The sequence below is a fragment of the Dipodomys merriami genome, unplaced genomic scaffold (assembly GCF_024711535.1).
Source record: "Dipodomys merriami isolate MVZ:Mamm:240054 unplaced genomic scaffold, mDipMer1.0.p SCAF_200, whole genome shotgun sequence".
Classification (NCBI taxonomy): domain Eukaryota; kingdom Metazoa; phylum Chordata; class Mammalia; order Rodentia; family Heteromyidae; genus Dipodomys; species Dipodomys merriami.
Window position 1 is genome coordinate 272028 of NW_027203383.1, and position 12883 is coordinate 284910.

The following is a 12883-nucleotide window of genomic DNA, read 5'->3' on the forward strand; positions in this document are numbered from 1 at the left end:
AGTCCCTTTGAAACCATCCTAAAAACCACTTCCAGGTTGAGTCAGGCATTCTCTGTTTTCTATAATTTTAATCCCAATATTTGTTCACATAAATTTTTAATTATTTTAAACTATCTTGTTGTTTTGATAATAAATACCATAATAGTCTAGATCTACCTAATCTTTGCATAAAATCTAATGAGTTCCAAAATACCTTTTTTCCTTTTACATTAATCTATCTATTTTCATCTTTATAAACTCCTGTATAAGGCAATGGTTCATCGGTCAGCTCAGAAATGTGATGTCACTAACTTTATATTTTGTGGGAAACCACCATCTATTCCCTATAATGTAAGCTGGACTAAACTTAGTCATAACTGTTGGGGGAATATTTCTTTTCCTTTTATTATCAGGGGTCCCTTTTTCTAGAACTCTCTGTGCTTCTGGGATAACTCCTTCTAGCTTAGTTTAATTCATTAATTCTGTCTGTTGTAACATATCTGAAAATTTTAAATTTCTATATTTACTATGAGTGAGCCTCAAAACTGCTTGTGAAGTTGCAGGAGTTTCTGGAGGCAGCGTCACATCAGATGATAGATTGATTGGGGTATTGCCCACATTTAATCTTTGGTCCGAGTCTTTATTCTTCAGAGAAGCAGTCTCTATTGAACTGGAAAGAAACAACATGCTCTGTTTGCGGATCAATAGAAAAATAGCCAAAACGAGAATAAAGGCAACGAATGTACAGCCAAAAAGAAATAAGAATAAAGGTAGAGGCTATAAAGGTGCAGCCAAGTGTATGGGAAGCCTTGAACCAACACCTCCTTCCTGCAGGCATGCTTCCTTGAAGCTTATGCTTTGTCTGGCGCGATCTCATATAGACTCCGCAGGAGGTGGCGTGGCATAACCTTTCCCATCTAGTCTTTTTCCAAGACTTGAAGATGCCATTTTCAAGTTGATCTTGGTTGAGCTCCACTATGCTACCTCAGTAAAACCAAGAGATTAGGAAATAAAAGGAGGTGATCTACTTTACCTAGAACCATGATATTGTAATAGGGTGATACTCAGTGAGGTGTGAACTGTAGCAAAGTGCTGGAGAGAGGCGAGGGGAAATGGAAATGCACGGGGAGGGGAAAGAGAGGCCAACGATGCTTCCAGTAATCCTAGGCTGACCAGTGTTTCCAGGCAATGAAAGGACCTACCAGGCGAGGCTTCCCCGGAGAACCAGGTTGTCCATGTGTGGCAGTTGTGCCCGGCATAGGCTAGATCACATTCTGAACTGGGAGAACCCTCACTCAACTATTCTCTAGTAGACAAATATAGAGGTCACTCAAGTGAAAACCAGCCCCCCATGGGAAGGGCTAGAATAAAAGTATCTGCAGTGTTCCCTGTAGGTTGTGGGAAGGAAGAGTTCTGTCTAACTGTGGAGAGCAGGGTCTGGAGCAGCAGGCATCAGGTGGCAGAATGGAGCAACCTCACCAAGGAAGAGGATGGTTGAGATAAGCACTGAAAATTTCTGAACAGCCAGGGCACAGAAAGAGAAGAAGGGCATCTCAGGCAAGAGGACCAGCATGAATCACGGCCTAGAGGTAGGAAGTTACATCAGTTTTAAAAAAACAGTGTAGCCTAGTGGGCTGGTGGGTCCCGGCAGGGTTACAGATGCTGGTTAGGATAGTGTAGAGCTCAAAGTAGTGATAGCTTACAGAAGAGGAAACAGAATGGCACAAGAGAGTTCAAGTTCACCTATGGCATGCATAGCTCTGAGCCCCTAGATGAACTTGGGTGGCACCTTTAACAAGCCAGGACATTTGAGAGGAGTGCTGATAGAGTAAATGGCACACAGAACACAAATGCTCTGCTTATATCAGCTATCATTAGTGCTATTATAATTAGTACTGTAATTATTACAAAGGTTGGGAACCTTTTCCCACCAAGGGCCATTTCTGTATTTATAACATCATTCCCCAGCATACAAAACCACCAACACAGGCAGATGGTAAGAGAAAACAATGAAGACTTAAATGAAGAGATATACCATCTTCATGGAGCAAAAATGTCAGTTCTGTCTGCAGTTACTTGTTCTTCGACATCCTACTACAATGCCACTTCATTGTGTCACCTCCTCTGAGCGCTCCAGGCATTCAAGGACCAGGACAGATAGTAACCCTATGAGCTGAGTCTGGAATTCTATAGCTATTGCCACACTGGGACACCTTTATCCTGTAGCTAGCAGGTACCATTTGTGCTAGGTGCTGGAGCTACTGTGGATAATACTTTATTTTATTTGAAAATAAATGCAAACACAAAAGCTGCAAAAAAAAAAAAAGAGTAAAGAATAAAGAACTCCCGTGAAGCCTTTCAGCCCCAAATCCTATTCATTTTTGCCAGTTAAGACTATGTTTTAGGACAAAAGATTCAAATCAGGATTTTGCATTTCACTTAGTTGCCATAAATTTTTAGTTTCCATTATCCTGAAGCCAGTTTTTGCCTTCCCTTTACCTTTGTATTGAAAACTTCTGATAATTCGAATCCACTGGTCAATTTGGAATAGCTATATTAGGTTATAAAACATAGTATTCACATATGACAAGCAGATCTGTGGAGAGACAAGACCTTGAGTCCAAGTATACATTCCTGTGGCCAAGTCTGTTCCCAGGGCCCTCTCCAAATCTACCATGGCCTTTGGTATATCTGTCCTCAGAACTGGACATACAGGTTCCCTTGATGTATTTCTTATTACTTAGATAAACTAGGAATTTCTTAACCAGTTAGGCCAATATATAACACAGTGTGGGGGTAGAACTTATTTTCTGTCTCAGGCTTTGGCTCTTTCTGATGTACCTCTGGCTGCTGGCTGAAGCAGAACCTTGGTTCCACTAGAACCTTGGCCACGATGCACACACGTCTGTGCACAACCAATGCTGTGTAATAATGTAGCATGCATCTGCCATTCTACTGCATGTAAGTTTCCTTCTAATAGAGCCACATAATAGCTGCAATGCTAACATCACTCAAAGAATTTTATGGGCAGAATCATTTCTGGTTTGATCTCATTTTTTGTCCAACTTTTTTCCTAATACTTTTAAAATTTAAGTCTTAACTTTTTATGATCTTTAAGTAGTTGTGCAAAGGGGTTTTAACATGTCAGTTTCTGAATAAAATGCATCTTGATCAATGTCATCCCTTCCATTTTCTCCTCCATCTCTCACTGATATTTCTTGTCTGATGATTGCCAAATTATGATTTTTATTATTCTATTACTCCTTTAAAAATTACAAACATTCTATTCTAGGGATTAGCTTTTTCTTCCTATTCTTTTTTTTTTTTTTGCCAGTCTTGGGGCTTGAACTCAGGGCATAGGCACTGTCCCTGAGCTTCTTTTGCTCAAGGTTAGTGCTCTATCACTTGAACCACATTTCCAGCTTTTTTGGCAGGTTATTGGAGATACAAGTCTCACAGACTTTCCTGTCCAAGCTGGCTTCAAACTGTGATCATCCATTCTTAGCCTCTTGAGTAATAAGGACTACAGGCGTGAGCCATTGGTGCCTGCATATTTATTTTTATGTCAATATAGACTTGTGACTTTTTAAGAGAAAATGAAAATTAGCTCAAGGAAAATGTATACCACACAGCATTGTGATCCAAACAATGTGTAAAGCTCTCTTACAAGATTTTATATGTCCAGACTTAAACCAGTAGCTGGAGCTGATGCAGATACACTGTTGGAACAGAGTCTAGAAGTGAACTATCAAACAAATGGGTAGTGAAAGGGAAACTCTTTGGGAGTCTGGAAAGAAAATTATCTGGCACCATGCCTTATCCTGTACACTGAATCAATTTCAAACAAGTTTCAAATTTTCTTTAAAGGACTGAAAGTCTACATTACTATCAATAAAGAATTGGAAAATTATGGCATCTCCTTACAATAAAATGAGGGTTGAACAAAAGTCAGTAAGGAAGTCAGGCACCAGTGGCTCATACCTATAATCCCAGGTACTCAGAAGGCTGAGATCTGATGGTTGTAGCTCAAAGCCAGCCTGGGCAAGAAAGTCTCTGAGACCTTTTCTCCACTAAACTACCAAAAAAAGCCAGAAGCTGAGCTGAGTTCAACTCACAGAGTGCTATCCTTGAGGATAAAAGCTCAGGGACAGAGTCCAGGCCCAGGATCCATAACTGTGTGTGTGTGTGTGTGCGCGCGCATGTGCTCACACACACACACACACAAATCAGTGAGATACTCTGAACACATATAGATGTATTTTCTGGATATATTTTACTAAGAAGGTACCTAGGATTAAAGGCATGGATTATAGCCACCAGCCACCATCACTGGGCTCTTTCTTTCTGACAGGGTCTCCTTATGTAGCTCAGGTTGGCCTCAGCCTCATTGTTTCTGACTGGCCTCTACCTTGTGATCTCCTGCTTCAGCCTCCTTAGTGTTGGGATTCAGGTATAAACCACCATGCTGTGTGCTACAGCTTTTGACTGGCCCTAAATCAAGAGACTTAGGTTGGCTCTTGGTGGATCACATAAATGGTTATGTGCACACATTTACCAACCAGTATAATGTTCATTTTATACACTTTACTTTTTGTCTTCTTTATGAATACGGTTGGTTCATAAAATGTTAAGCTATGCAAGTGCTACCAGTATTTCTGAGGGTTTATGCTTCAGAAATATGTGATTATTGCCTATTTTGTTGTGCACAGTGGCCTTCCATGTGTGCCTGGGTTCTCATGTTTACCAAATATCCTTTGAAAAGTAAGAAATGCCTTTATATTAAAAAAATCCTTCCTGAAATTTTATTTCTGAGATTTTTGATCTTTGGGGATTTTGGACATTAGGTGATTTTGCTCTTTTGTCATTTTAACATTAAGGATTATGGCATTAGTGATTGTGTCTTTTGGGATGATGACTGAAACTATCTTTTATACTCTTTAATATTTACATATTACTAATTTTGAAAGTAATCAATGAAGATCAGACAAACCTGCTAATGGAGAAGCCTAGTTCTTGACAGATTATAGAAGGATAAGGGGAAGGGCTGACAGTTTGCATTCCCACTGCCAGTGTACCCCAATGCACCTCCACTCTTTATGAGACATTACTCTGCTCTTAAAAGAATCATTACCAAAGATCCTTTACATATTTCCTGAGAAGAACCATTGCTCACCTGTGCTTGATATCAAGAGATAGGTCAAAAGCATTCTCATTCTTTCCTACGTTATGTTTGCCGGTCCTGGGCTTTGTGCTCTTTGTGCTCTATCACTTGAGCTACAGTGCCACTTCCGGCGTTTCATGAGTTTACTGGAGATAGGAGTCTCAAGGTCTTTCCTGCCTAGGTTGGCTTCGAACCTTGATCCTCAGATCTCAGTCTCCTGAGTAGGTAGGCTTACAGGCGTGAGCCACGGGTGCCTGGCTTCTTTCCTACTTTAGCTCGTGATGGTTCTACTTAGATGAACCTTATCCTATATTATGATAAATATATGACCCAAATCCAAGCAATTGAGCACACCACCCCCAAAGTCAGATTAGGCTTCAAATGTCAGTTATTTACTCATCAGCTGTTGTCGTTTTCCAAGTTCTCCAGTTTCTTGGGTTAAAATGGAGAGCCGTTTCAGCATCCATCTGGGGGAGAAGGGCACGTAGAGATGGCAGGCCCCGTGATGGGCAGGGCCTGGCCAGTTGTAACGTGCCAGCCACATGAAGCCTACAGTCTTCAAGTATTCCTTGGTAAAATAAAAGTAAACGAATGAAACCAGTATCGATCCCAATGTATGGGAAGACCTTCCACCCCAACCCCGGGAAGCGATCATCAGGGAGATATTTTGCCTCCCCTGGAGAAAAAGAAAAGAACAAGCAAGCAAGTGGTCCTTGGGGCGGACTTTCTCGGAACGAAGCCGACACCTGTTACCGTCCTTCACCTCCCAGATCCTTCTGGAAAAGACGCCTACGCCCTGCGATAAATCGAGCCCGCCACTTCCTATCCACCGATCCCTTATTCTGCGGCCCCCAGGCCGTGGCGGCCGGGTCCGATCGGCACGGCCAGGCCGCAGCTGCGCTCTCAGTCTCCGGTTCTCGCCTCCCCGCGGACGGAGGGCCCGCGCGGCGAACCCAGGGGACGGCGAGGCCCCGGGAGAGGCGACACGGGGCCCAAGTCCGCGGAGAACGATTACGACCAGGGCTGGGCGCCAAGAGGTGCCGTAATGGAGGCGGGCGAGCTCCAAGAGCCGGCAGAATGCGCCAGGGCGAGCCGGCGCCGCCGCCAGGACGCCGGGTCGCGGGCCGCCGGGTCTCCGCGCTGGGCCGCAAACACCGCCTCAGCCTCCAGCCCACGCCCGCTGTGTCCCGGCTTCTCAGTGGCCAGCGGCCGGGGGTTAACCTTTCACCGCGGCGCGCTGTCCAATCGCAGGCCCGCTCTCATACGGCCGCGGGGCGAGCGGAGCGTGGGGGCGCGGAGCGGCGTTGCGGCTCGGTAGGATTCTCCAAGCGCGTGTGCGCCGTCGCCGCGGGCCGAGCGCGGGCTGCGGGCGAGCCGGGCGCTGCGCAGACTCCGCAGGCGCCGGCGGGAGGGGTCGAGGCGCGGCGCGGCGCGGCGCGGGCTGCTCCCGGGCCCAGGTGAATGGAGTAACCTGACAGCGGGAGCGTGGCGACGGCGAGCGGCAGGAAATGGCGGCGGCGGCGGCGGCGCCGGGCGGCACCGGGAGGCCTGGGCTGTGACGCGCGCGCCGGAGCGGGGTCCGGATGGTTCTGGAAGGCCCGCGGCGCCCGTGCTGCAGGTGAGATGGGCTCCCCGCGGGGCCGGCTTTGTGTCCGGGGCGGGGGCGGCTCCGCCTCCGTCTCCGCGAGAGGCCCGCGTGGGCGCCCGGGGTCGGGCTGCGCGGGGCCCGCCGCAGGCCGCGACGCGGACCTCGCACTCGCGGAGTCCCAGAGCCCCGGAGCGCGGATGGCGCGGCCTGCGGGCCGGGGCAGCGCCGCGCGGCCTGCGGACCGGGGCTGGCCGACCCCGGCTCCTCCGGTCCCGCCGTTCCCGGAGCGGGCGCCGGTGCCTCCCGCACCGAGGGAGCCGCGTCCGCACTGCCACCCCACCCCGACCGGACCCAGGGTTTTGACAGATCGGGCTCTGCGCGCGAAGCTGGTGCCGAACACCCGGCGTGCCCGCGCTGGACCGGAGTCCCGAGAGCGATCCGGGCCTGGGTCGGACCCCTGATCCGGGGGACCCAGTGGACACCTATGGAAGGCCGCGGCGGGCCCGGGGCAGGCGGCACGGCGCTGGCCTCAGGTCCCTCCCTGGAAGGACCGTGTGTTTATGGGCAGGTGACCAGATCTGGCCCCAGGGGGGGCGGGTGGCCGAGGCCATCTTTGCCCCTCCCCTCGGATGTTTTTGTGCCGGCGGGGGCGGGGGGGGAGGGAGCTTGAGAAAGAAGCCTTTCCCATGCTTTTGAATCTTGGGGGGGGGGGGGGGGGATAAAAAGTCAGTGCGTTCTAGATTAGCACGTTAGGAGAATGTGGACTGTCAGAGCGGAGCCGCAATCATTTGTGCCTGCAGGACTGAGCTCGTATCTTGAAGATTTGCGAAAATTGGATGAGTTGGGGAGCTCCCGTCTGTGGTGGTTCAAGGGATAAGTTACAGTTCTCTGGATGGTCCGACTTTGAAAACCTTCATCTGATTACAGTGTATTTCTGAATCTTTACAGTTGTGGTTGGTAGTTGTCTTCTTGGAGCTCGTTTTCAGGTGCAGGAGACCATGAAGAGGGGCTCAATTAAGAGTCTGGCAACTTCGAAAAAGAAAAAAGGTTTCAGAAAAACGAGCCTTTTAGGGGGGAATGGTGCTAGGATTTGAACTCAGGGCCTCTTGCCTGCTAGTCAGATGGCCCACCACTTGAGCCACCCCAAAGTGCTTTCTCTAAAAAAGGATTAAGTAAGCTGGAAATGTATTGGTATAAATATTAAATTCTGTAAGTAAAAAGAGCTCACATAACACTGAAAGATCAATTCTCCTAACATATAGTAACTTTTGACATTATTATTATTATTATTATTATTATTTGGGTCCTGTCGTGGGGCCTGAACTCTGGGCCTGGGTGCTGTCCCTCAGCTCTTCAGCTCAACGCTAGCGTTCTACCACTTGAGCCACAGCACCACTTCCAGCTTTTTTCTTTTTGCTTATGTGGTGCTGAGGAATCGAACCCAGGGCCTCATACATGCAAGGCAAGCGCTCTACCACTGAGCCACCTTCCCAGCCCGACATTATTAGTGTTTGGAAACTGGGTCCTGGAATAGTCTGTTTTGCTCCCTTTGGCACTCTGTATGTTATAGATACAGTATACAGATACATATATCCATACATATAATTACTTTTATACTTCATTTAGAGCACATTATGTAAAACTCAATAACAACGTTGCTTTTAATGTGGTTGCCAGTAATGCTGTTTATAGATTTACTTGTGGCACTGACATGTTTTAGGAAAAGCTGAATTAGTCCATTTTAATAAGAGACTTGTTCTTGAAATGGTTTTTGTAAGAATTTCCTTCCCATGCCACCATCATTGTTGTAGATCAGGTCTCAGGAGTGGATTGTGCCTGTGGTTCTGCTGTTGTTGATTTTGATTGACTTGATCTTGGTTTATATTTGTGGCATTATGTGATAGGTAGTACATTATGTGATAGGCAGTGGAGCATTACTTTCTAGGGAGCATAACACTGCATTAGGATATTTTATTCTCTGCTTTTGTCTGTTTTGGAAGCAGGTATTCGTAGACAGTCTCTCTGTGATCTTAATGTGGTCACCTGAGCAGAGAGATAAGAGAAACAGTTGAGCGCTTCATTATTGTGTGCCAAGATGTGTCAGGCTCTTTATATGCATTCTTAATCCATTGTCTTCTAAATGTGACATACAAGTGAAGTAGGACACAGGGCTCATGGCCCTGAGTTGGGAATGTGTAGTGGCAGAGCCAGACTGAAGCATGGCTTGATTTCAGAGTCTTCCAGCATGGTCTTTGCACTGCGCGGTGTTCCAGGGCAAACTGTGCCGTATGTGAGTGCTCACTTCCCTGTCCAGCCTCAGGTGTTCTCATTGTGTCTTATCTGAATACTTCACGTTCTTTTTAGTATAGTAAAATATAAGCTATGACTTCAGCCATTTTAGCTATAATACAGTACACTTAAAATGGAGTAAATTGACATCCTTTTTCTTCTTCCCTAATCAAAAGTCTACCCATTAACATTAAACTCCTCTGTCACTGCTCCACCCCTAGGCAACCTCCATTCTACTTCTCCATGAATCTTACTGCTCTGGCAATTTCATCTAAATGGAATCATACAGTAATTGTCCTTTCCTGCCCAACTTGCCTTTAGGGTTCGTTGGTTCATAGCGTGTTACTTTCCCTCTTTTGAAGACTGAATGATATTCCATCTGATCACCAGTGTAGGATGACTTAAGAATTTTTAGCAATACATATTCTGTAGAAAGCGAACTTCAGATTTGATCCTTTCCTGGCCTACCACTGTGAGGAATGGTATGTCCTCACCAGTCACATGATCACAAGGGTCTACAAACAATACTGTAGGGTATACTTGTAAGCTAGGGAGTTTGGTAGGATAAATTTATCACATACATTTTCTACTTAGTATATTGTGGGCTTCTTGACTCCTGACTGGATGGAGAGGGAGGAGCTCCTGTACATGCCTTCTGTGTTTGTCATTCATTCATGAGTTGGTCTTGACTCCTTTGAACAGTACTACTGGGAATGTAGATACACAAATAGTATCCATTCTAGTCCCTGCTTCTCTTCTTTGGTGATAAGCCCAAAGTGGTCAGATTGTTTCTTGATTATCAAAACACTGGAATGTTAAGTTTTCTCAGGATTCTTCTGGACTTTAGTGCTACAAATAGTTCCTATATGTTTAAAAAAAAAGGCTAAACCCTTTTGAAAACTAGGAATTTCTCTTTAAAAAAATTGGTCTTGGTTTCTATCACCTGTCTTGCTATGCATATGACTGAATTCATTCAGCCGCTTAAATGTAGAGTGATGTGCTCTGGTGAATGCCATAGGAAGGTCTCTCTCTCTTTTTTTTTAAATAGGAGGTTGGAGCCACATGATTTATTTTACCTTTTCCTCTGATAAGGGCAGTCCAGAGTTTAGCTTCTCCATATGCCAGCATGTGTACTATTCTACCTGATGGACAGGGCTCTCTGTAGGTCTTCTCATGTACAGTGCAATCTTCAGTTGGTAGCATTACTTCCTTAATATCCTCCTTCCTAAGCCTGCGGGGCTTGGACCTTTTCCTATTTATTTTTTGATTCACTGACGTTTACCAAACCCAATTTTCACTTCTTAACAATCTCTGGTTAACATTAGAATCTCCTCTGCAGAGACAAGTGTTTAATACTTTATAACCTGAGAGAATCATGTTTTAGAAGACCACAAAAATACCAGTGAAGGTTGGTGGCATGAGGTGTGGAGGTTGAAAATTAGATGAGGAGCTTAGGGCAAGGATAACTCAGGGCCCACATGTAATTAAACTCCCTTTTGTTTTAATTTGCCAAAGTGAAAGAGGAAATGAGACTAATTCTAATTGGCATTGATTAATGAAAGGAAGTGTACCAATTAAGAGGAAACATTTCTTTGTTAAGAATAATTGATGTAGTGTGCTTAAAATAATAGCAATGTGGAAAATGTATGGTCATCTTATAGATGACAGAAATGCTTTTCACATACAGTTGTAAAGAAACTGGATAAAAGCCATAGGCATAATGAAAAAACATAATGGGGTAAAGTCTTTCAAATGGCCTATGAGAAGAAATACTTGAGCAAAACAACTTAAGGGAGAAGGGTTTATTTCAGTTAGGGTTTTAGTCCATACAGGGGAGGGTGGGGCAGAGCAGCCCAGCTCAAATCACTGGGGTTTGGGGGCAGAGGGATCCAGTCAAGGCGCAGTCAAGATGAGCCACAAGTAGGCACTGCTCAGCCAAGCTGTGATGCCAGAATAACCATCTATTCAGCAGTGAACTCCTGTGTAGACCGCGTGGGCTCTTTCAGGTAATGGGTGCCTTATGTGTTGGTCTAAACAGCAGGACTGCTTGGTGGGGCTGGTAATCCTGTAAATGAGAGAAGACAGAGAGGAGACATTATTTTTGAAGTATAGCAAATGAAATGGAAGTTTGGGAGTCATGTAAGAAAGCCATTGTTAAAATAAATTCCAAGTACAAATCTGCTTTCCCATTTACCTAAAGTTGTCGGTACTCAGCTAACCACCACTTATATACTATTAGAGTGTTTGCCACAAAACATTGTCTGAGAATGTCAGCATGACTGTTACCAGAAATAAAATGTGACAGGCTCCAGTTGGGCCTCAGGGTTTTGGGTTTCGAGGTTTGCAGTGACATTAGTGCTCTTGGCTGGGACAGGATAGAAGAATGAGAGTAGTGTTCCTGCGTATCCACCGCCAGGACAGTGCCTGGCCTACAGGAGGGGCCTAGTATTGTTGGGCAAGTACATTAGTTAACTTTATAATGCTTTTTGAAGTTTTTGGAGTCTTAACACAGTTGGGTGGAATAAAATTGCCTTCATATTAACATTTTTAGAAAGAGTATTACTATTCTTAAGTAGCCACCTGGTCCTTCTTCATTTGGGATGTACATATGACTGCATAGAAATGTTACAAAGAAAGAGGTGGTAAGAATCACAGGGCACAGTTGCTGTAACAATTGGAGATGTATTGGTATTGTAGACTTTCCTGTTGTTCATATGGCCTACCCCAATCTTTTTTTTTTTTTGGTGCCAGTCCTGGGGCTTGAACTCAGGGCCTGGGCACTGTCCCTGAGCTATCAGTATCCCTGAGGGATAGGCTAGTGTTCCGCCACTTTGAGTCACAGCACCATTTTTGGCCTTTTGGTAGTTAATTGGAGATAAAAGTCTCAGAGACTTTCTTGCCCAGGCTGGCTTTGAACTGTGATCCTCAGATCTCAGCCTCCTGAGTAGCTAGGATTACAGGCGAGAGTCACTGGCTCCTGGCTTCCGGTTTCTTCTTAAGTGACAGCTCAATATCACTTAAATATATTACAAAAGCAATTATGTCACAAAAGCGTATCTGAAAAAGTTCTTTTGTGGTTAGAAAAGTCAGTTAATTCATCTAGAATTTTGGAAAATGCTATCTTTGACTTATAATAAGAAGGAGCTCACGTAGTTTCGTGGTAGATCCTTGCCTAACCCCAGATTTGGATCCTAGCACTGCAAAAAAAATTACGATTCCAGATAATCCAGAGGTGGAGGTTACTGATGGAATGGAATCAATAGCATAAAATGAGCCAGGATTAAGATACTTCCATTCAAGTCGGGCCTAGTTGTGTCCATTGATACTCCTAGCACTTAGGAGGCTGAAGCTGGAGGATCACTAGTTCAAGACCAACTTAGGTTATGTAGTGAGATTCTGACTTGTCCCTCCCCCTGAAAAGAAATCTATGTTTTATTTTAGTTTGAATTTCAGTAAACTCAATTTATGATTAAGGACAACTTGCCCTGGACTTTTCTAGACTTGGTTTTAATTTTCTCAGAAGTATAATGAGAAAATGTAGGAAGTCTTATATATCTTACGGTCAAAATTTCTGGAATGCCCATATAGTCCAGGGACACCTGAGTGTGGACAGTCTGAGTGTGGAAACGTGCAGATGTCAATGCCTTTCAAGCACTGAGGTTTGAAAATAGTGAGCAGGGTGGAGACCTAACTTGTTCTGGGCAGGAAATGGGGGTAAGACCCCTGGGAAGTAAGGCTTGCATGGGGCGATCAGATCTGGGAGCAACAGGTGAATTTTCTGTCTCCCCCACTAGATCAGTGTAGTGTTTGTTGGCTTAGGAAAATCTGACAGAATCCTTCAAAACTTTCTACCTGGTCTGTATGAC

At 45.1% G+C, this 12883-nt stretch overlaps 1 protein-coding gene across 3 annotated transcripts in view; it reads left to right on the forward strand.

The window, feature by feature from the left end:
* Nucleotides 1-6528: 6528 nt before the first annotated feature.
* LOC138833098 (endoribonuclease Dicer) overlaps nucleotides 6529-12883 on the forward strand; it is a 65908-nt gene continuing 59553 nt past the window's right edge. For all 3 annotated transcript variants that reach the window (XM_070031418.1, XM_070031421.1, XM_070031420.1), the window contains exon 1: nucleotides 6529-6758. The gene's annotated coding sequence lies outside the window, so the exon portion shown is untranslated. The remainder of the gene's footprint in view (nucleotides 6759-12883) is intronic.